At 40.6% G+C, this 23,051-nt stretch overlaps 1 protein-coding gene and 1 long non-coding RNA gene across 9 annotated transcripts in view; one reads left to right on the plus strand and one right to left on the minus strand.

The window, feature by feature from the left end:
• Positions 1–14,164, minus strand: part of NIPBL (NIPBL cohesin loading factor) — a 126,649-nt gene extending 112,485 nt beyond the window's left edge. For 2 of the 6 annotated variants that reach the window (XM_083703374.1, XM_083703369.1), the window contains exon 1: positions 7,623–9,628. The gene's annotated coding sequence lies outside the window, so the exon portion shown is untranslated. Of the gene's footprint in view, positions 1–7,622; positions 9,633–13,008; positions 13,084–13,771 lie in introns of those variants that run through there. The other 4 variants (XM_083703370.1, XM_083703373.1, XM_083703371.1 and 1 more) reach the window with 4 other exon arrangements.
• On the plus strand, positions 9,177–22,108 carry LOC310827550. 3 transcript variants are annotated; one of them, XR_014556396.1, is made up of 4 exons: positions 14,257–14,944; positions 15,631–15,838; positions 18,246–18,468; positions 21,736–22,108. It is a non-coding gene; the product is annotated as an uncharacterized lncRNA (long non-coding RNA). The 3 variants fall into 3 exon arrangements; XR_014556395.1 differs by lacking the exons at positions 14,257–14,944; positions 15,631–15,838 and adding an exon at positions 9,177–9,315 and having other exon boundaries at positions 21,736–22,095; XR_014556397.1 differs by lacking the exon at positions 15,631–15,838 and having other exon boundaries at positions 21,736–22,095.
• Positions 22,109–23,051: the final 943 nt, after the last annotated feature.

Genomic DNA, 23,051 nt, shown 5'->3' on the forward strand with positions numbered 1-23,051 from the left:
CCATGGTGGCCAACCGTAATACTGCTGAGAAGCCCACATGCAAAACATGAAGGAAATAAACCTCTCTTGCAATTGTTTCAGAAGTCCAACAGGTTAGACTGTAATCTGTCCCCACAACTTTGACAGGTGGGATTATTTTTACATCAGATGATTGACAGGCAGGTTCTGCTAGAACTCTAGTGGAATGATAGCCCATCATCTTGGAAGGATTCCTGCAAGCACATTCTTCTCATCTGTGTGCAGGCACATATATGTATGGTAAGAAAGGACAGTATATTGTCCCTACAAAAAGTTATTAATTTTAATGTAAGTAGCCTTAACTACTGGGATAGCTTGGTATCATTTTATTAGTGCTTTGACATGCAGCCTTGCATAGGTGTTAGTAAGACAGAATAACAATTCCTTTAAATTTTCCCCTCTCCTTGAAAAGCAGTCATGGTCTGGTTAGAGAAGAAAGGCTTGATCTGGAAGAGGTAGGCAGGAAAAAGACCTGTTGCCTGGCAGAGTCAGGACAAGGACTTATCTGGAACAGAACCAGAAAGCATCACTTGGCCATGCAAGCACTCTTGTTCTGTGCCTTTCTAGCTAGGGTATGCTGGTTAAAAAAAAGGGGGGGTTCAGACATAATACGAAACCAATGTTAAAACAAGCCATAGGTTAGGGTGCAACAACAGAATGTGCAGGTGCACTTTTTAAATAACAATACAAAGTTGAAAATGAATGAACCTCAACTAAAATATGTTCACTTTTCACATGGGCTAGTCCTTCCCCCATCCACCTCACTAATATTCTTAAGAGGGTCTCTTCTCCAGTCTTCAGAGAGAAGCTGGAAGTAGGGAAGCTGTTTTAAGTGTGGAAGCACTCTGCAGTTTTAATCTGAAATCTTAGGAGCAGTAATGTGCCCAGAGGTCAGAAACTGCTCACACTAATGAAATTCCCTGTCACAAAATGTGCCTAATGGGAGTTTTGGGAGTTCAAAACAATGGGAGTTTTGAATACTGAGAACATCCTCTTTAGCGTATGTAACCTGAAGTATATGTACCCCTTCTTTGTGTGCCTCCTCCACAAAATGTTCTGAGGGTGGCCACACAAGAATAGGCCTTTTCTGCAGTGGCTCCCCGTTTGTGGAATGCTCTCTCCAGGGAGATTCAGCTGGTGTCTTCATTATATACCTTCCTCTTCAACCAGGCCTTTGGCTGATTGACATCTGATGACCTTTCAAATGTGTTGTGGAAGGGAGGATTCTTGATTTGTTGCTGCTCTTATTTTTACTATGCATTTTGTGGTTTTAATATTGTAACTTTATGTCGTGAAGCACCTTGAAATCTATGGATGAGGGTTGGCATACAAATTTAATAAATAAAAATATATATATTAATGCACACAAGCAACTGAAAACAAAAGATACTATTCACATACATAAGCAATTATGGGCACACAGAGTATTCCAGTTTTTCCATCCAATCAGCTAGAGCTTTACTTGAGAGGCACCCCTTACTATCAAGGACAGCTTTTTGAATGATCCAAGGACTGCAGTGGAAATTGGAGGGAGTGGTTCAAAAGGCCCACTGGATGTGTTTTTGTTTTAAAATGAAGTTATTCAGCATTGCACAAAAGCTGCATTGTAAGCATAAGAGTAGATAACATTAATCTGCATGAAATGCTTTTGAGCTAGTTTAAAGTACTACAACGCATTACTTATTATTTAAAGCTAATGTCTAGTCTTGGTAGTGTGCAAAAACTGATACTGAACTGGAACTAAACCAGAACATTAGAAAATATGGGTCAAACCAAAGAGTAGCGAAACCTATTTTCCCCCAAGGTTCAACTCCTGGGTGAAAGCTGATCATTTGAATCTCCCCCACTGTGGGGTGTTTTCAGACACTGCTCACATTTCAAACACTACTACATGGCAGCATTTTCAGAGGCTCCACACAGTGAATAGCTGAATAGTGGTTTTGACTGAAGCATGTGTCAGTAATGAGAAGGCATGAACTAATCCAATACCTGCTGCTACCAAGTACTTCACTCCACACGTTCAGTATAGTTGCATCAGACTGCAGAAGGAGTTGCATTTCAATTTGCCATTCGTTGTAGATCACCATGGGAAGGGCTTCAGCATTTCCCTCTTTTTAAGAATTGTACAGTATTAAGATTCTATTGTTCTGCTCAATCCCAATCTCCCTCCCCACCCACTAACATTGCCAAGTTGAAAACTCACTGAATATTGTTGTGCTTTTACCTTCTGGACATAGTCAACACAATACTGCTGCCTCAAGACTCTGCTGTGTGCCCAAGGTGTTATGCTAAAGAGGTAGGTTGTCACAAGCTAACCATGCCATCAGTCAAGCCCAGAAGGCATTTAAAAAGCCAGGGAAGGCCACTATTGTCAACATTTCTGCCATATTGGTATAGAAAAAACAGACACATGCTGTGTTTCCTACAGACAAACAGTATGGTGCTATCATGGATCTTAGCTTATGGGTGTTCTGGTTCAGAACCAGATGGAAGAGAGAGCAAAACGGAAAACACAGCAGGGGGCGTGGACAAGTTGCTGCCATTTTAAGTTGAAAGTATGGCTCTTCCTACTTTTCACCTCCTCTAAAGAGCTGTAAACCCTTGAGAAAAGGGTAAAAAAAAAGTGCACATAGCCTCAAAGGAGAGTATTTAATTTAGGGCTGCATGCAGAGCCAGCAGTAGTGCTTGGCCAACTGAACATACAGTTCAGATGCTCCTCAAGGGACAACTACTACCCACTCCAGGAGGCCAGGCTTGCAAACTGTCTACAACTCAAATTCCCAAACATCCCATGCCCAAAAAAGTATTTATACCATCTGCACAGTTTTCCACTAGCCTGCTGAAGCTGCATAAGGAGAAGTCCTGAGTGGCATACTACCCTCCTATGATAGAGAAGTGACTGCCTCCTCCATAGCCTAGCCCTAGCTCTTTTTTTTCATTTCTTGGCTCCAATGCTAGATGACAGTGATATCAACAGTCATTCAAAAGTAAGGCTGAATAAGAATATATAAAAACCCAAAATTTAAAGCACTGTTATAGAATGGTTATGAAGAAGAAGAGGAGTTTGGATTTGATATCCCGCTTTATCACTACCCAAAGGAGTCTCAAAGCAGCTAACATTCTCCGTTCCCTTCCTCCCGCACAACAAACACTCTGTGAGGTGATTGGGGCTGAGAGACGTCAGAGAAGTGTGACTAGCCCAAGGTCACCCAGCAGCTGCACGTGGAGGAGCTGAGACGTGAACCCAGTTCCCCAGATTACGAGTCAACTGCTCTTAACCACTACACCACACTGGCTCTCATTAATTACTAAAGCTAATAATTAGAAGCTATTTAAAAATAAATAAACTATAACCTGCCTTGCAAGCTGTTTTTGACCAAAAGGCAACTCATTAATATTTTTTATAAATAAGTAAAATAAATTCCAGAAGGTGATCAGACAGGGGAGCTCTGTAAACCAGAAGTTAGTTTCTTCATTTAGCTTTCAGGCAGTGACAGACAGGCTAGTAAAACTTTTGCTGAGTACTGCACTAGCAACTTGTGTCATTTCCAAGCCTGATGAAATGCCTAATTTTTCAATAGCTACATCTGGGAAAACAAAATAGTAAGTCTGGAAAATCTAAAACCAAGAATGATATGAAGAAAACTACCACACTCAACTTATTTGAAAAATTATTATTATTCCCAAACTTCAGCAATATTTAGCAGTCAATGCAAATTTAAGCCCAAAGCTTTCAGCAGGGCTAAAAAGTTCCTAAGCTCATGCAAACTTGCAGCAGAATGGAATTATGCTAACTGGATGCTTTTGAAGGCAAAAGAGGGTGAGATTATTTTTGCTAATTCCCCCTACAGTCATCTGTACCTTCAAAACATCTGTTCTGGAAGGTCAGGAGACTCCCTGGGAAAATGAAGTGATGGTGGCTGGTGGGGTGGGTGGGTGGGAAATGGGCAAAGATCACCTCCCCTCTTCCTCTAACAGAAGACTTTCAGATAATGGAAGAGCAATTCTGCATCCAACCCATGCAATTTCCCCAGCCCTGTCCACAGTCATATATACAAATGCCTTACAATGGAAAACTCCAATTCTGACTTGAAAACATGGAAGCAAGTCACACCAGTTCCAATGGAACCTATTTCTAAGCAGATCTGTTCAGAACCAATGCTTAAGAAGCATTTCGAAGAATCACTAATTTGCATACTTAAGTCCAGTCAAGACTTCTATACTGCAAAGTACAGTATAACACTAAATTACTAAACTCTAAAAATGCCAATGTAGGTTAATGAAATAATTTCATTCACAGTAAATTATTCACCCTACTCAGCATTAACTAGTTTCATCATATGTATAAAGTATACAAGATGTGAATAGGCACATCTTATTGCCCATTTAGGATTAGAAGTGCATTGTCCTGGGCACCAGATACAATAAAGGGGCATTGTCCTTGACCTAGATTGGGTGCATATATGGCATTGATTCCACACTTAATCCATGCAGTTAGAATGTATGTCATTTCAACGAAGTAAATGGGGAGCAAAAGTGTGTGGGCATATGGTAGTGCCAGAATGTGTAGCTCCAATGTTAGAATAAAGGTTTAAATTAATTTGTTAACTTTTTTCTTAAATTAAAACTATTAAAAATAGAATATATGTAATACTCTGCTAAAATGCAGTTACCTGTGACACAATTTAAAGTTTTACATACCATTTACATGCATCCCTATATGTGCAGTTTTCAAAAAACACATTCACCATTCCAAATGTTTAGAGAAATTGGGGGGGGGGAGAGAGAGAGCAGTGTCTTTTTGATAAAATGTAAGGCTTACACAAGTAAAATCCTATTCACAACCCAGTATATGAACCATCTCCTTTTCATTAATTTTAACAGAACTGAATCAGTTTCAATTTAAGATTATAGATTTGCAAAATTAGATATGTTTTATACTTTGTTAAAACAAAGTACAGTAAGTGTTTTAGCACTTATTTTATTTTATGAACTTTTCATTAAAAAAAACTATTCAAGAACTAAAAAAATGGAAAGTGTACATCATATATAAATTTTTAGGAAGCAAGAAACAAAGATTTGCTTATTAGCTAAGGCATCCTAATCACACATATTTAACCAAGAAATTCAATGAAGAAATAATTGTTCAGTATTTCTAGAGACTATTTTAAGTTTTCTGTCCACTGCTTGGTATTTTTTTAAAAAGCTGGAGACTTTGTAATCTCATATAAATAAAAATAAAAATATGGTCAAATAATAATACAAATCATAGAATACATGTAGAAAAAGTCTGCTGAATTTTCCATATTCCATATATTACATGATCACCTTCAAAACACACAAAATCTTTGAATAAAGTGAAAGACAGCAGTAGGAGAATGTGTGGCTATAGGAAATTAGTTCATAATTAAATCTTGAACTAAAATAAATAACTTGCTGGAATTATACAAAATGTGATCAGAAACATCTCGCAATTTAAGCAAAATCATATTGTGTGTAACTTAAGTGACAAAAGAATTATCAGATCTAGTGTCGCTTTCTGATGATGAAAAACAGTCAAGTACAACTATTTTCCATACAGTCCTTTCTTTCCTGTAAACTAGACCTATGCCTCTACATACACCACAGCTTAGGGAAAACAAAGATTCAGTTACACACACGGGCACAATTAGAAACGACATGTCTCGCTCAGCAATTCATAAAGTTCAGAAATAAAAGCTGCTTTTTCAAACTGAAAATGGTTCCTCTCCCGTGCATATAGGCCTGAGGCCCTGTTGCAAACAGTGTCTAACAGGCCCAGGCAGCACAAAGACAGGAATGGCAGATTAGTGGGAGGGAGGGAGGCCAGGTTTGGGGCTCAGCAGGATCTTCAAGCTTTTTAAAATTCAAACTGCTGCCTGACCAATACAAATCACGGACACATTGCTGACTACTACACAGATTCACAGCATTAAAAACACGCCTTCTGTGTGACAGCTATATTAACGTCACTATATTAACATGTATGAGGAGCCATAAATGCACAATAGTACTCTATGAACAACAACAAAAGTTACTTTACTTATGAGAAGCACTAAATAACAGCTAACTTCCAATACAAATACAACACTTACAACATCATGAAAGCTAGCACTATGAAATGTTGCTATGCTCTAAGCATCATTGAAAGACATCATTTGGCAACTAGCAATATAAAAATAGCTATCACAACCAGATGAAATGCAGTTCTTCATAGCTATGCGGAACAATTCCATTCTATTAAAACAACATTTATAAATCTATAATTTCCAAAATATTCTATATGTATCTTTTAAAATGCTACATATGCTACCATTTAATGTTAGGAGGCTTAACAAACTTTCAGATAAGTGACAGAGGCATCACCCAATTACACAAACAGCCTGGACGCAATCAATACCTATGGATTTGAAACTGATCTACTTTCGTTTTTAAAATATTAAAACTTCAGTCTAATTCTGCACAATTTTGACCCATTTCTCAGCCCAATCCTAAACATGTTTACTCAGAAGTATGCTGCATCGACTTCAGTAGCACTTCCTTCAACATGTATGTTTTAGGACCGCAGGCTTAACTACAATTGATGAGGAGATTCCAAATTTAAGGTTTTTGGCCTTTACAGTGGCAATCAACCACATAGATGTTTAGGCATCCATCGTTGCAAAGTATCAACGTTTTAGTTCCCATGGAGCAACAACAGCTAACTATTTATCTTTTTATGGAAGGCGAGATGGAAAAAGAGAAATAAAGGTGGCATACGCTGCAGCCAGTGTACGTTGAGAGTTGGGCAGGTGTTTGCGTTCTGTCAGTCATCCAGAAAGGGCTACCTTTATTTTATCAACGCAGTAGTAGTAGCAGTAGTAGTAGTGCACGCATTCGAAAGGCCATGCACAGAGCCAGCGACAATTAATCACCTCTCCAGCCAAACAAATTTACCGTGTACACTCCAACTATCTGAACCGTCGGGATTGAGCAAGGAAGGTTCGAAGGAAACATAGTTGCTGCCAACCATACACAGGCAGCGCGTGGGAGCGCCCGTCTCTCTCTCTCTCTCCGCCACCCCGCGCGATTTGGCTGGGACCTTTTCTTTCCCCTCCCTCAGCTCAGCCCGCCGGTGTGAAGTTGTAAATATGGCACAGGTTCGGTGCCCCGGCCTCTGCTCCAACTGTATTGTTTCCTCCTCCCCACTCTTGCTCTCGGGCGCCGAGGCCTGTCACACAGGAGCCACCTCGCCTCTCTAATCCCCGAGCTGGAGTGAACGCGCTGGCCGCTGGGCCTGCGCCCTCCTCCGGGCTTGGGCTCCTCCAGCAGCTCGGCAGAAACCATTCTCTCCTCCGCCAAACCCCGGGAGGAGGCGGAGGCGGGGAGAAACGTGAAAACACCCCCCACCCCTCGGCTGCCACTCATTATTTCTCTTCCCCTCACCCCCGCCGCCCCACTCCTCTCCTTTTTCCCACACCGGCCGAAAAGGCTAATTCCCCTGACTGGGCCGCCTCGCCTAAGAGGAGGCCCAGCTCGCGGCTTCCCTTTCGCGGAGGAGGAGGAAGAGGAGAAACCTGAAAGGGGGGGAAGAGGGGGGCTTTTACCTGAGCAAAACACCGTCTGAAGCCAACCGAAAGCCAAGCGGTGGCGGGGGGGGGGGAAGGAGGAAGGAGAAAAATCCGCCCCCCTCCCTCCTCAGAGGATCCGCCGCTGGGCCGCCGCGGAGCGAGAGGAGGAGGGGAGATAATATAACAACAATAATCCGGGCCGGGAGGGGGGCTGGCTCCTCTTCCGTCTCCTCCTCAGTGCAGCGAACATGTAGAGCCGGGGACGGGCGGGAGCGGCCGAAGCGAATCCCTTAAGTCGCCGCCGCCGTCGTCGTCTTTGCCGTCCTCCCCGCCGCCGCCGCCGCCGCCGTCCTCTTCTTCTTCTTCTTCTTCCTCCTCCTCCTCTTCTTCTTCTTCTTCTTCCTTCCCCTCCTTGCCGTCGTCCTCCCACCAAGCCCGATTCACGCCGCCAACATCCACACGGGCCGGGGCCGAGCCGGATTCGATAAACACCTCACGCACCGAACGACCGACCGACCGACCGACCAACCCCGGGAGGGGAGGGAGGAGAGGAGCGAGCGAGCGGGAGGGAGGGAGGAGGGAGGAGGGGGAATCTCCTCTGCCGCGGCTTGTTCCTTCTCTTCCGCCGCCGTCACCACCGCCGCCGCCTCTCCGCCTCCTCTGTGTACGCGGGCGGGTGGGGCGGGGCAGGGAGGGGACTGCTTAGGCCACGGTGAGTCGGTACCGGGGAGGGAGGAGATGGGGAGGGAGGAGAGAGAGAAGAGAGAGAGGGAAAAAGGAGCCTGCGTGAATGTGAGCGTCGGTCTCGCTCCCTCTCAGAACAAAATGCCGACCGGAAGTGCAGCTGTAGGAATGACTCCCTCCACCGGCGCCAAACACCAACAACCTCCCCTTTTTCTCTCTCCCTCTCCTTCTTCTGTTGCTGCTTCTGTTTCGCTTGCTCACTGCTTTCCTGCCTCCCTAAGCCGAGAGGTCCATCCATGCACTCGCTGGGGAGGCTTTTTAGTCTGCGTCGCCGCGCAGACAGCTGATGGCAGCTCCGAGTTGCGTATATGGGTGCTTTACTGTTCTCTTTTTATCCGTTTTTCTTTCTTTCTTTCCCCCACTCCTCTCTTTTGCTGTATGTATATACGGAAGGCTGGAGTTTGCAAATAAAGGCCTGATGTTACGAGGAGAAGATCTACGAACTGTCAAGATGAGGCATACGACTGAAATACTTCAGCAAAATAAATTGTCCATTTTTTCCTATCTTTTAAAAATGATAAAAGCCACATGAAGAGGATTGAAAATACGAAGAACTCCCAAGGAAGAGGATGAGTGGAAATTTAGAAAAGGGGGGGTGGGGGAATACCTGCTGCATTCTTTCATATCCAGATGGAATATTGGAAGCTTGTTTCCGCTTACGCCTGGTTTTCTTTTATTAAATTTCTCGTTCGTGCTTGCATGTGTGCTTTTATAAGGTGTTGATCCTGATCGCCATATCGTCGGATTTAAGTTCTCACTGTTGAAAATTCTGGTTTCCAGATGGGCATGCTTGCTTTTCCAAAACCGTGTTTTCTGAAATAGCGTTGAGGGGGGAATCCGTGATATTGAAATGAAGGCTCCTTCGCTGGAAAATTGAGATGGTTGTTGACAGATTTCTTGCAAATAGTGTAATAATGGGTTGAGAAGGCAGCCTTGGAAGAAGGGGACATTGACGGACTTGAAAGCCTATCTATTTTCTCTTCAGGTAAATTGTTTTAGTTTGTGAGATCATGGAATAGGAACGAAGTGGAATTCATATAAATTGGCTTAAATGCCTGCTTTTTTCCAGTGCTTTGGAGCTCTCAAACCCCCCAAATATAATCAAGGTGCTAATTTTTAAATACAGTATTTCTACTTGAGTCAGTTTTCCATAATGCTCAGAGCTCAGCCTCATGTAGTTGTTTGAATGTAGTAATCCAGGGCCAGCCTCTGCCAGAAATTAGGCACTATGGCCCGGTTTCAAAAGAGCACATACAAACAAGATGTTCTTGCGTGTAGATGGGTATAGTTTTAAGGGTATAGCTTTAAGTTTATGCATATTGTGCTATAGGAATATGATTTTAGCTACTTGTAACATTCTGGGTTGTAAGTCTTTGAATATAAGGAAATAAATATACATATACTCCAGATTTAAATACCTAGAATCCTGCTACAGTTAGTCGTGACTAATGCCTTACACACTTACCTGGGAATGATTCCCACTGAACACAGTAGGACTTCCTGACTAATATTGGACATTCAAGTCAAAGCAATAAAAATTCAGTTTCATCTGTTTCAAAGAGATTTAGTAAAGACAAAATTAGACATATTTGCCAGGTAGTGACCAAAACGTGTTAGGTATCATTTATTCTGAAAAATAATTGCAGTTTGTAGAGAAGAGACACTAACTTTTTAAATTGTATGTGTTTTCAAGTATTATTACAGGCAGCAGGTCCTAGATACCAATGCAGTAGTATACCCACAAGCAGATTGTTTCGGTGCAGAAACTTAGGGGTAACGTATTTCTCCATTAACTAAAAGTGTCATTAAATTCTTCGTTTACTATATGTTTGGGAATTATGGTATGGTGAATTTTTTTGATAAAAAATCCAGAATACCTGTCTTGTATAAAATATATAGGTTAAAATGTTATGAATTTAATTTCTTCACATAAGATGTATTCTGAGAAAAATGTTGGTAAAAAGTATTTGTGGGCAATTTAAAGTATGTTGTAAAAAAAGCATAAGAATTAATCTCATATTTCATCCGTAAATTATTTACAAGCTAAATACTTGTTTGGACATAAATCGTATGTAGTTGTGCTCTTAAATTTAAATTTAGGGTGTTACTTAAATAAACCTAAGTAAATTAATGGACCTAACTTAGTCATATTCATTAATTTCAGTGGGTCTACTCTGAGTAGTACAACCCTCTACAGGTTTTCATTCAGTCAGGTCTATACATTAAAACAAGGTTTGAAGACTATAACAAAACAAGTTTAGTTAAATGTGGTTTTCTCAGATATTGAAATATTAATATATTTTAATAAGGCAGATCCAAAAAATATCTGCTCAGATACACTTTGCCTTGTGCAGTCAGGATTTCCTTTTTAAAATGTAGACTGTTCATACTAAGTATAAATGTAAAGAGCCAAATTGTGCCCTCCTGTGGAAAAAGCACAAAAAGCCCAGAAAACTTTTGAGTTATTTCTAGGCAACTTTAGCAGGAAATTCCCTTATTTGCAAACCTGCATTCTGAAAATGAATCCAGAAACAGACACTAACATATCCATGCGGCCCTGTAATTAATGCAGAAATCAGCACCACTCTGAAAGTTTAGATGCAGGGTGAACAACATAAATACTGTACTGAGCATCATATATAATATCATGAGTTGCAGAGCTACAGCCTATTTACAAAGTTGTTTCTGAATGTATTAAGCATATTATTACCTGGTGACCAAAGCTCCTAGACCTGTTATACCATCTAATATAGAATTTCAATTTAAAAAAATTCTATTGAAATTGATAAATCTAAAGGTAAAGGACCACTGGGCGGTTAAGTCCAGTCAAATTTGACTATGGGGTGCGGCGCTCATCTCGCTTCAGGCCAAGGTAGCTGGCATTTGTCCACAGACAGCATTAAGGGTCATGTGGCCAGCATGACTATACCACTTCTGGCACAGCAGGACACTGTGACGAGTGCCAGAGTGCACAGAAATGCTGCTTACTATCCTGCTGCAGCGGTTCCTACTTATCTACTCACGTTGGTATGCTTTTGAACTGCTAAGGTTGGCAGGAGCTGGGACAGAGCAACAAGAGCAAACCCCGTCACTCGGATTCAAACCACCAAGTGGGTGGTGCTGCGGTCTAAACCAGGGGTCAGCAAGGTTTATCCGTCCGGCAGAGATCCCTCCATGGGCTGGATCATGCGCCCGTGCAATTTTCGGCATCTGTGTCTGCGCAGACACAATTTTGAATTTCTGCGCATGCGCAGATTTGATTTCTGGCACCGCAGAAGCGGGTCCCCGTGCCACACTGCACCAGTTTCTCACAGCACGCGAATGGGCAGCTCTGTTCGTGGGCCGCTTGAACGACCTCTGCGGGCTGCTTCCAGCCCATGGGCCTTAGGTTGCTGACCCCTGGTCTAAACTACTGAGCCTTTTGTTACTTCTAGATGTCAGAAACATTACACCAGTCGTATCAGTAGTACAAAATGAGTAATACCCTCACTAAGAGAGTGTTGAGTTGGAATACCAAAATCTGGGTTCAAATTCTTACTTGACTCTGAAATTCACAGTGTAGCCTTGGGCAAGATAACCAAGCCTAGCTTGCAAGAAGCCCAAATAATAGTCTTTTACTTTAAAGGTAAAGACTCAGGCAACAGCATTCATGAACACAATACATTTTTTAGTCTTTAAGGTGTCACATGATCCTTTTTGTATTTGCTTTTATACACTAACACAGCTAACCCACTGGAATTTGCAATCTCACAGGATAAAGTGCTGTTCTAACCTTGGGATACAAATGGAGCAATTTAAGTGCAACAAAGAGTTTTCTGGCACCATAAAGACTAACAAGTTAAAATACATTTAACTTTTATTTAGATGGTAAATACCGTAGCTAATCCATATACTACTCTAATGCTTTTCAACTACTACAGTGACAACTTGACTGGTACAAACCAACATGTCCAATATTTTATAATAAGGTTTTCACTCATTGCATACTTGCTTTGCTTGCCTTACACGTACAAATGTATCAACAAATACCTTTTTAGACTGGAATATAATCTGGAATTGAAGATGATTAATTTGCATTTGTATAGCGTTTTGCAAGTTTAGGAAATACTTGGGTTAATGGAATAATTTAAAGTAATAAGAATTGAGTGTTATCTAAGATAGTTTCACAGTTACTTTGTGTAAATATGTCAAAATATTCATGCAGCGGAGCAGAAAAATATTCAATTTTTTTGCATTTTTAACACATTCTTCTATTTGTCATGGTGTAATGTTTTTAGAATACAATAATCCTATTTGGACATTTAATTTCCCCACACAATTAATATCACATGAGAAAGAGTAGGACTCTATCATGTCCTTGGGTCTGGGCCTACTTTACCACCCTCCATGCCCGGGGGGGGGGGGGAGGAGTGACACCTTCTCCTGAACTCATGCAACTGGAAAAGGACAATTGAAATTATCAAGCGGCTGAAGCAATTCCCCTGTGTTGAAAACATCATTTGGGGCTTTTTTAGTTTGAAAGGGAAGGGTTATTAGGAGATAATATATTATGCATAGTGTGAAGAAAGTGAAAATTTTCTCTCTCATAATACTTGGGGTCATCCTATGTAGCTGAATGTTGGAAGTTTCAGACAGAAAAACATTTGTATTTTCTTACCTTTTCTTGCTTCCTCCTTACCTTGTCATAGATTTGTGATTCTTTATTCTTCCACAAACATGGTGCACCGCAAATCCATGTTTTAAGTAATAATACCTAAAATAGAATGTTTAAAAGTTTTAATATGCGATAACAATGCTTATAACCTGCTCTCAATTTCCCTATAACAATGAAAAACCAGTCACAAATTGCTAATAATGGTGAGATTTTAGTCATTCTCAGAGTAGATGTACTGAAATAAATCAAGTCTAGTAACTTGTCCATTCATTTCAGCGAGTCTATTCTATATCTAGTACCTATAATTTTTTTATCTGAGAAAATTTCTAGATTGCATAATATCATAAAAAAATAAGCAGCATTCAAATTTACGATAAAACAACATACAAACATTAAAATCCTGAATTGATTTAAGTCTGAAAATCTATATACACTTGCTTGATGGTAAGCTCCATTGAATTTAATGGTTCTTAATGGGTCTTACTTCTGAGTAGACATGCATAGCACTACATTATTAAAATTTTCAGCCATTCTGGAAGCACATAAACAAAAGGCCCATCATTAGGTAAACCCATATGATCCAGCCAAACATCTCCTCAGAGTACCTTTAAAAAAATCCAAAATATTTAAATCCTATAGAATTTAGCAAGGATTAAGAGAACTGCCCCATAGGACTTCAGAGAACTAATTTCACGTGATTAATCATTTTTTTTAAAAAAACAAAACCCACAACTCTGTGTTTTACTCATTTTATATTAGGTGTGTTTAGAAATTACTCTCTCCTCACCTGCTCATTGCCTTCAGTTACTCAGAAGGTAATCCTTGTCTCTCATATGGGCTGAATATCTAATGCTTGCTCATTAAATACACTTCAAAACCACCTTTTAATTACAAATACGCAAAGCAGTGAACAACATTTAAGCAAATGTCTCTCTTGATAGTTCCCTTTTTTATCTCATTATCATGAAGAAAATCTGGAAATTACCCTTGCTTGAATTGTAGGGGGGGGGGGCGGCGGGAATAGTGATATCGATGTCAAATGGTGCTCCCAACAGACCTTACAATATGCTATATCCTCAAAATAATTAAGAGGGACTCATAAAGTCCTAAGATATAGCTATGAAGCCCTGTAAGATTTCCAGAGTGGCCCTTTGACTTGAAGAAATCCTTCGCTTTTCTATTCCCCTCAGACAACGGACTAGGCCACTAAACTCCTTTTAGGAAAGAGTCCATATTTGCCCTCAAATATTTACCTCAGGTTTGACCATTTTATTTCATAGATGTATACTTTAACATTTTTACAATGATATTATGGATTCATTTATAACGTTTTTTAAAAAAGAAATATGCAAATTAATGGATAACAATAAGTCATCTTCCTTTTTTATCTGGGTAATGGTACGGTCCAGTGAAGTTTCTCTCAGGAGTATGAAGAAAAATGATTCTGTTTCTTCTGTTGTGCCAGAGCATACAGAACCCAAGAATCAGACAGCTAGATCACACTTAATATGAGATTTTAAAGAAATTATTGGCGTTTAAAGATTCTCATAGTCTTTTAAACATTAATTTGTGTATTCAGAAACATATGTCACTCCATGATGCGATTTTTTTAAAAACAGAACTGCTATTTAAAAAAAATAAACCCCCAAAACCATAACAACATAAAGAATGTGATTTGTAATTTAAACACATACACATCCTTTTTCATGTAATATATGCAGTTCTAGACATTAATGTTCATTAATGCTTTATGCACTCTAGTGTTTTGAAAAACATTTTTCATGCTTTTTGTCTAATATCACCACTGGGACACATTTTCCTTAGGCAGACAGTGCTTTATATCTCCCATTAACTAAGTTTCAGTTCTTTAAAAAGTAAATTAAGAAAATAGGATGAAAAGTCTGGTACCCAGTAATTCATATCAGACATGCAACCTGATCCCATGCTTGTTTACTCAAAAGTAAGTACCACTAAGAAATGGAGTCTGCTTTCAAGTCAGGCTCAACACATTAGCCACACTTGGCTAACAGTCAGTCCCACTGAATATGATGGGACTTTTTTTTTCTGAGAAAGACAGAGGATTGAGCTGTTAGGCTATATTCCATGAATCGTACACCTGTAACTTCATATCACTGAAGGGGAAACTGCAGATATTTGTGTAAAACTGACTCCAGTTTAATTATAATAAACGAAAGATGAGAGGTGTTTGGTAATGCCTTTTACTTTAGCAGAACACATGGCATATGAACAGCCACAGTTGATGGGGTGGGGAAACTCAAATCTTTTGACATCCCTTTGGATGTTATAAATAACTACAAATATGTAGGGGGGGGTGTTAACATGTATTACAGATGGAATAATTCGTTTTCATCTAACTTTCCTCAGAGTTTATTTATTTATTTATCCCCCATTTTATTAATTAGATTTTGACATCCCACTTTTCCCGGTAGGAGCTCAAGACAGTGTTGAGTCGTCCCCCCCCCCCCGCACTTTATCCTCATAATAACCCTGTGAGGTAGGTTAGGCTGAGAAATAGTGAATGGCCAAGGACACCTAGTGAGCTTCATGGCTGAGGGCGGATTTGAATAGGGGTCTCCTGAGCCCTAGTCTGACACTCTAACCACTATACTATCCTGACTCTTTTAGAATAGTCTTTTAAAAATCGAATGCTGAATCTTAAAAAAAAATACTGAAGTTTTTTGGCCAGCAACAGCATCTACAAGCTCAGCATTGGTGTTCAGCATACGGGGGCAATTGCTACCAGCCACACACTCCAGCAGGGGATAGCTGAGCTGATGCTTTGCCTAGATGTCTGTCACCATCCCCAGCCATCACTTGGCAGCGACTCCACCAGGTGTGCTTACCTGCCAGGGTATCACTGTAATGGCCTGGGAGCTAAAGGGATACTTAGCTCAGGTGGGTGCCTGGCAGCTGCCACATTTAATCTCTAACAGTGCTGTGGAAGATAAAATGTGTCAGCTACAAGCTGCTAATCAGTGGTCACTTGTCTCCTAGCTCTTTACATCACTGCCAACAGGTAAGCCTACCTGACTGTTTACTTGTTTGGGAGAGGGGAAGTCTGGCAGTACCACCAATAGAAACTCATCCAGGGTTCCTAAAACCTGGAGCAGGGCCTAAATACCTGTCATCAAAGGTTACTAGTATGGCTTAATTATACTTTGAATTTACACTCTTTCCAATGTCCAAATGTTTGACAAACCCCTCCAACGAGGTCTCATCATGCAAGCTGCAATCTGAACCATGTCTACTCAGAAGTAAGTCCAATTGAATTCAGTAGGGCTTATTCATGGGTAAGTGGACTTTGAATTGCAGTCTAAATTGCCAACAGTCCATATATAGGTGATACAATCTAATGAAAATGTTATATGTGGCTGCAATCTCGCTTCTAACTGAAGCAATGACCACAGTGATGGATGGGGAGCATGAAGGGTAGAGAAAGTAGAGTTTTGTGAAAGGTGGTTGAAATGGAAGAGGGAGCACATCATTTGTTGTTTTGTGAAGTATCTAATCTGCCATTACAATATGAAAAATAATCAATGCTAGTAGCAGTTGTATGGAATGTTAAATCCTTAACTGTCCTGATAAAGGAGATCCACAGCTGCAAATGAGCAGTGACAGCAAGTGACAGACAAACTGGCTTAAAAAAGAAAACCCCACATATGCTTTTATACCATTTTACAATGTTTCATGGGGACGCAGGTGTCGCCAGGGGTTAATCCACAGAGCCTAGGGCTTGCCGATCAGAAGGTCAGCGGTTCGAATCCACGCGACGTGGTGAGCTCCCGTTGCTCAGTCCCTGCTCCTACCAACCTAGCCATTCAAGAGCACATCAAAGTGCAAGTAGATAAATAGGTACCGCTCTGGCGGGAAGGTAAATGACGTTTCCGTGTGCTGCTCTGGTTTGCCAGAAGCGGCTTAGTCATGCTGGCCACATGACCCGGAAGCTGTATGCCGGCTCCCTTGGCCAATAAAGTGAGATGAGTGCCGTAACCCCAGAGTCGGTCATGACTGGACCTAATAGTCAGGGGTCCCTTTACCTTTTATAATGTTTCATTGGTTTTCTGCTTTGGCTGAATCACCACTGCTCGGCAACAAAATCTGGGTTTTTTTTGAGGGGGGGTTGGTACTGATTGTTTTTCTTCAACCATTTGATTTACCATGTGATATGTGCTTAATATGAAAACTGACAAGTACAGCTTTTTGAAAGCTGAGGCAGTGGGTTTGACAGACAGTGCCAGTGAGCAGCTTCAGAGCATAACAGCTCCCTTCTATAACGTTAAACAGATAAAGATGCGATCAGCACTCATGATTCTGTTCTACCTGAAGATACATAACATACTGAATTGTAAAAAAGTTTTGCTCACCTGAAGGATCCCAGAGCGTATTGCGTACCATTGTGATGGTGCCTCCTGCAGGATCCCCTATTTCCTGTGCTACTCAGGGAAAGGGGTATTGGAAAGGGAGTATTAGAAGTGGTGGGCCACCCTACGTCCTGTTCCATCCAAGGAGAAAGTGTTCCTAGCAAACACAGTGTACCCCTATGCTCAGTCCACTCTTCCACTTTAAACAAGTCATTGCTACCAGATAAAAGGGGAGAGTGTATATACGTACCAGGCTACCCCTTATGAATCAGCTTAAACTCTCCCCTGGGGTCTCCCTGAAGCTTCTCAAGGTAACACAAGATATGGTTTCCAGACATGAGAGTGCTTACAGCAAGCTGAGACTACATAGGTTTATGAAAGAAGATAAAAGTTTATTAGAATCATAGAGTTGGAAGGAAACCTGAGGATCATTTAGTCCTACATCTGCAATGCAGGAATATGCAACTGTCCCATATGAGGATCGAACCTGCAACTTTGGCGTTGTCACCACCACGCTCTAACCAACTGAGCTATCTAGGGTGATGATGGAAAATAGTTTTAAGATGGAAAATGGTTTTAAAAGTTATAGAAAAGCAATATATTCCCATTTGGATCAAAATAACAAACTAAAGTAGAATAAAACACCTTCCATGGTGAATTGTTTCATACCCTATTCTTAAAACAACTCTCTAAGTAGGCCAGTTATCCCCATATTGCAGATGCAAGGCAGAGGCTGAGAGGTTGTGGTTTGCCTAATGTAGCCTAGAGAGTTTAAGGCCAAGGTGAAATTTGAAGCAGGGGACCTAAGTTCATTGTTCATATTCTTAGCTGCAATGGTTCACCAGCTCAATGCTATATTTATACCTTTCTTCTGATTAGGGAAATCCCCGTTCTGTGGTGGGAAACATTGATTTCAAATATATCAGCACTTCTGCTAGCTTTGTAGTGACATTCACCTTCTAGAGAGAAGATTTGCATTCATCAAATAATCTTGATAACTATACAAGAACCAACTTGGATGAAGTGGATAAATGTTGGGCAAGAGTGGGTGAGACCCGCATTCAAGTCCCTGCTTAGTCACATAGCCACCGCATAGCCTTGGGTAAGTCATGACCTCTTTCCCTAACCTACCACACAAAATTGTTGTGGAGATAAAATGAGATAATGCCATACATGCCAATTGGGGGGAGGAGGAGGCAGAAATGTCAAATAAATAAAGCAAAACCAATGGTGTAGAAAGACAAGCCGTGGCATTTTCAGAGTACTGCAACCTTTGCAAGTTGTCATAGGACAGGACTAGTCCTCACTGCGAGAAGTGAGGTTACAGGGAACCAGGCAGAGGGTCTTCTTGGTAGTGGCGCCCACCCTGTGGAATGCCCATCAGATGTCAAGGAAATAAACAACTATCTGACTTTTGGAAGACATCTGAAGGCAGTCCTGTTTAGGGAAGTTTTTAATGTTGACCTTTTAGTGTGTTTTTAATATCCTGTTGGAAGCCGCCCAGAGTGGCTGGGGAAACCCAGCCAGATGGGCGGGGTATAAATAATAAAATTATTATTATTATCCCTGCTCCACACCAAAAAGTGATTTGAAAATGTTCAAATGAATTTAAGATAGCTGCCATAGAGATCAATGGAGAAATCAATGACTTTGATGTAGTACCTGCCCTAAAAAAACATAAAAATGGAGGAAGAAACAGAAGTCAATGAGGACTGAGAATACTCACTAGACACTAAATACAGACTTTGGGGTCAGTTGGGGGGGACAGGAAACTGGAAGGAAGAATGGATTGGAGTGGCTGAAACCATGAACAGAAGATGTCCATACTGCATAATTTTGTTGCTGGGTCCTGTTTGCAGAAGCCCTATATGTGGCAAAGCATTCTTGAACACATTCTAGAACAGGGGTAGCCAATATTTTGTCTACCAGATGTTGTTGGACTACAACTCTTTTCATCCCTGACCCATTGGCTATGCTGGCTGGGGCTGATGGGAGTTGTAATAGAACAATATCTGGAGAGCATTACATTGCTATCCTGTTCTAGAGTGTCAGTGAAGCCACAAAGGTTTAGGTAATTGCTCATCCTCAAAATGGACTCTTGAGCACTATAATGTGTCCAGTGTTTTCTCAATATAAGACATTGTAGGATATGGGTGGGGAATTTACAGCTCAACAGATATTGCTGGACTACAACTCCCATCATCCCTGAACATGCTGGCTGGAGCTGATGGGAACTGAAGTCAGTGACAGGTCCCCCTTCCCCGGTCATAGAGGAAGTTCAGTAGTGGTGAATAAGATGTCTTTCTGACATTGCTGATTTTCACACTAAGAACCTCCTGAGAAGATCCCGAGGAATCCCAGGGTTCTTAGGAACAGTTTGAAAACCACCAATTTAAGACACTGGAGAATACAATTACTGTATCAGTGATTTTTTCACTATTCACTCAGATTGTTTGTGCTCTTCCTTCCATAGCATGTTATCAAAGAGTGTGTCATCAAAAGCATATAATCTGAATGTGTATGTTGCTGAATATCATACATACAGAAAGCCATGGATTCCCAGTGTATTAATTGTAAATGCTAGGAAGCTATACCTATTTGTCACTAGATCCACTGAATTATAGCAAAACTCATTAACTCAATGTCTAATGAAATCAGTATGGGTTCTCCTTGCAGCCATATTCCAACATAGTATCCGATAATCTGTGAGGTTGGCAACATACTTCTGAATAAAAGTTTTAATACTGAGAGAGGCAAAAAGGTGACAAGAATTTGAGCTTTTACACAATTTAAATATTATTCTGTACTTCTCATTAATTCCAATGAGGTTTAAATAATGGTTCAATGGTACATTTAAGTACTGGTCTGGCAGTACATCTTTATAATTACATATTGTGATTAATAGCTGTTTCTATTATACATCATATTATTTTAAGGAATAGCCATGTCTGTTGAAAGTAGATAAAATGTTGACAAAAGTACGTACTTTAAATAGTAATAGCCCTTTAGTGACTTCCTTCAGCAGTAATTTTTATTTGTTCAGAAAGTGCGGTGTATAAATAAGGCATATAAGAAACTGAGGACTATTTTAAAAGCCTTGTAAAAGTGCTCACATTACAGCAACAATTATTACTCCCCCAGAAAAACTAGTTTATGGCATATGAAAAATTGTTTCTTCCTCGACAAATAAGTTTTTATTAATTTTCCAATATTCCCCCCAATGATAGCCAAATTATAACAATATCAATTAATTTGTAAAATTTAATTTCTTAACCAGGTATCTAGGTGTTTTATAGTTAACAAGACAAACAGGTATCTAGGTATCATTACTGTCTGGGAGGTACAGGTAGCAGTTGTGACAAGGAATGCATTCTACCTTCTCAGGCTTGTATATCAGCCATAGCTGTCAACGTTTTGCTTTTTTTAAGGGAAATTCCCTTATTCGTAATAGGATTCCTCGCAAGAAAAGGGAAAAGTTGACAGCTAAGACAGCTGCAGCCCTATCTGGAGCAGCATGGCTTAGCTTTGGTTGCTTCAGTGCTGGGGGGTTGGGGGTGGTGGTAGTCTCTCAAAGATGATTCAGAAACTTAATGCAAAACACAGCCACCTGGGTGTCAGGGCTTGAGTCACCAGGAAGCAGGAAATCAGGTTGGAGCGCTGCTCCAGGATTGCCTCCATCCGGGAGGGGGGGTCTCCATGCCTCGTTCTTGCCCATGGTGGGGCTTCACTTCCAGCTGTTCACCAGCACCTGGGCTCTCGTCATTAACTTTTAATTCTTAAATACCGTAGTTTGCACCCTGCATCCCTGTGATCCTGCTGGCAATCTAAGATCTGTGTCTGAAGTCCTATTTCTGTGCCAGTCAGTGAAATTGGTTGGGAATGCAAATGGTCTTCTCATTCAGGCACTGCCCAGATGTAGATGCCTTAGTTTTAATAAGCCTGCCTTCAGAACCTGTCCTAAAGAATGTGTGTTCTAGAACCATGTGAAAGCATTCTGACAGTCTGTTCTAATGCTGATTCATTACCTTGCACTATGCAATGAGAAGCTGAAAATTACCCAAGCATATAACATTGCCAAAATCATAGTTCAAATAATTTAACTTACATGTGTAGCTGTAACTGTATAGGAAATGTAATCCTTCCTTTAATGAAATATTACGTAATTTTGCTAGCATATTCACACATTTTATGCTGGCCTCGGAAGAAAGGATAATCAATATTATAAGTGTTACATTTTCTGTTCTAAAATTTGAAAAGACAAACAACAGCACACACTAAAAAACAATGACAGTGTCACTGCAAATATTTCACTTGAATGATATTGACTAGGACAAGCCTTTAAAAATGTTATTTATTGATTTTTTTGCAGATAACATAGTTATATGAACACAGCCTCAGTTCAGCACTCATGGAGGGTTGACAAATGCAACAGATACATCATGTGAGGCTGAAGCCTTGTTCAGTTGTTAGTAGAGGTGATGTGCGCATTTCAAGCAGGAGTGATCACCAAAAACTGCTACAAGCTGGATTGGTGCAAGGACAGCCCTGCTCACAGCCTGTTTCAAGCAGGGTTGTGCTTGCTTTAGTCCAGCAAGCCACTATCCCTCTGCCAACAACTTAGATATGAGACAGCAGAAGATGTCATTGGAGAATGCTCATGAACTCCTACTTCCTTTCTTTTTCCACAGTGAGCTTGGATGAGCAGCATTAGATTCCTCAGATTCATTTCTCATTATAGGGCAAGCCTTGCCATACTTTCTCCCAGGAAGACATTTATTTGCTAATACAAGGAACATTATTGACATTTTGGAACTTTTGCAAACAAATATTAACACTAAAGCAGTTCTAATTTTTATAGACGCGGAGAAGGCCTTCGATAATATTTCTTGGAAATTTATGAAGGGGAATTTAAAAGAAATGGGAGTGGGGCGGGGTTTTGAAAATGGGATTGACGCGATTTATTCAGAACAAAAGGCAAAACTGATAGTTAACAATGTGGTTACAGAAGAGTTTAAGATTGAAAAAGGGACACGACAAGGCTGCCCGATTTCCCCTTTGCTGTTTATTTCTGTCCTGGAGGTGCTCTTGAACTTGATTAGAGGGGACCGGTTGGTGCAAGGGATTCAGATCGGAGTGAAACAATATAAACTTAAAGCTTTTGCAGATGACCTTGTTTTGACATTGCAAGAGCCAGAATCTAGTACAAAAAGAGTGTTACAATTGATTCAGGACTTTGGTCGGGTAGCGGGCTTTAAACTAAACAAACAGAAAACTAAGGTGTTGGGAAAAAACTTGACAGATGCAGAGTCAGAACGGTTTCAGAGAGAAACAGAACTAGCTGTGGTTAAAAAAGTAAAGTACCTAGGGGTAAACATAACAGCAAAAAATCTGAGTCTATTTAAGGATAATTATGAAAAATGTTGGTCTGAAATTAAGAGAGACTTGGACAGTTGGTCAAAATTGAAGCTTTCTTTGTTAGGCCGAATTGCTGCTATTAAGATGAATGTATTGCCTAAGATGTTGTTTTTATTTCAAACATTGCAAATTGTGGATAAGACGGAGTGCTTCAGGAAGTGGCAGAGAGATATTTCTAAATTTGTCTGGCAGGGCAAAAAGCCCAGAATTAAGTTTAAGATATTAACTGATGCGAAAGAAAGAGGGGGCTTTGCCCTGCCAGACTTAAGG

The sequence above is a fragment of the Podarcis gaigeae genome, assembly GCF_964106915.1.
Source record: "Podarcis gaigeae genome assembly, chromosome: 11".
In the NCBI taxonomy this organism is placed as follows: Eukaryota; Metazoa; Chordata; class Lepidosauria; order Squamata; family Lacertidae; genus Podarcis; species Podarcis gaigeae.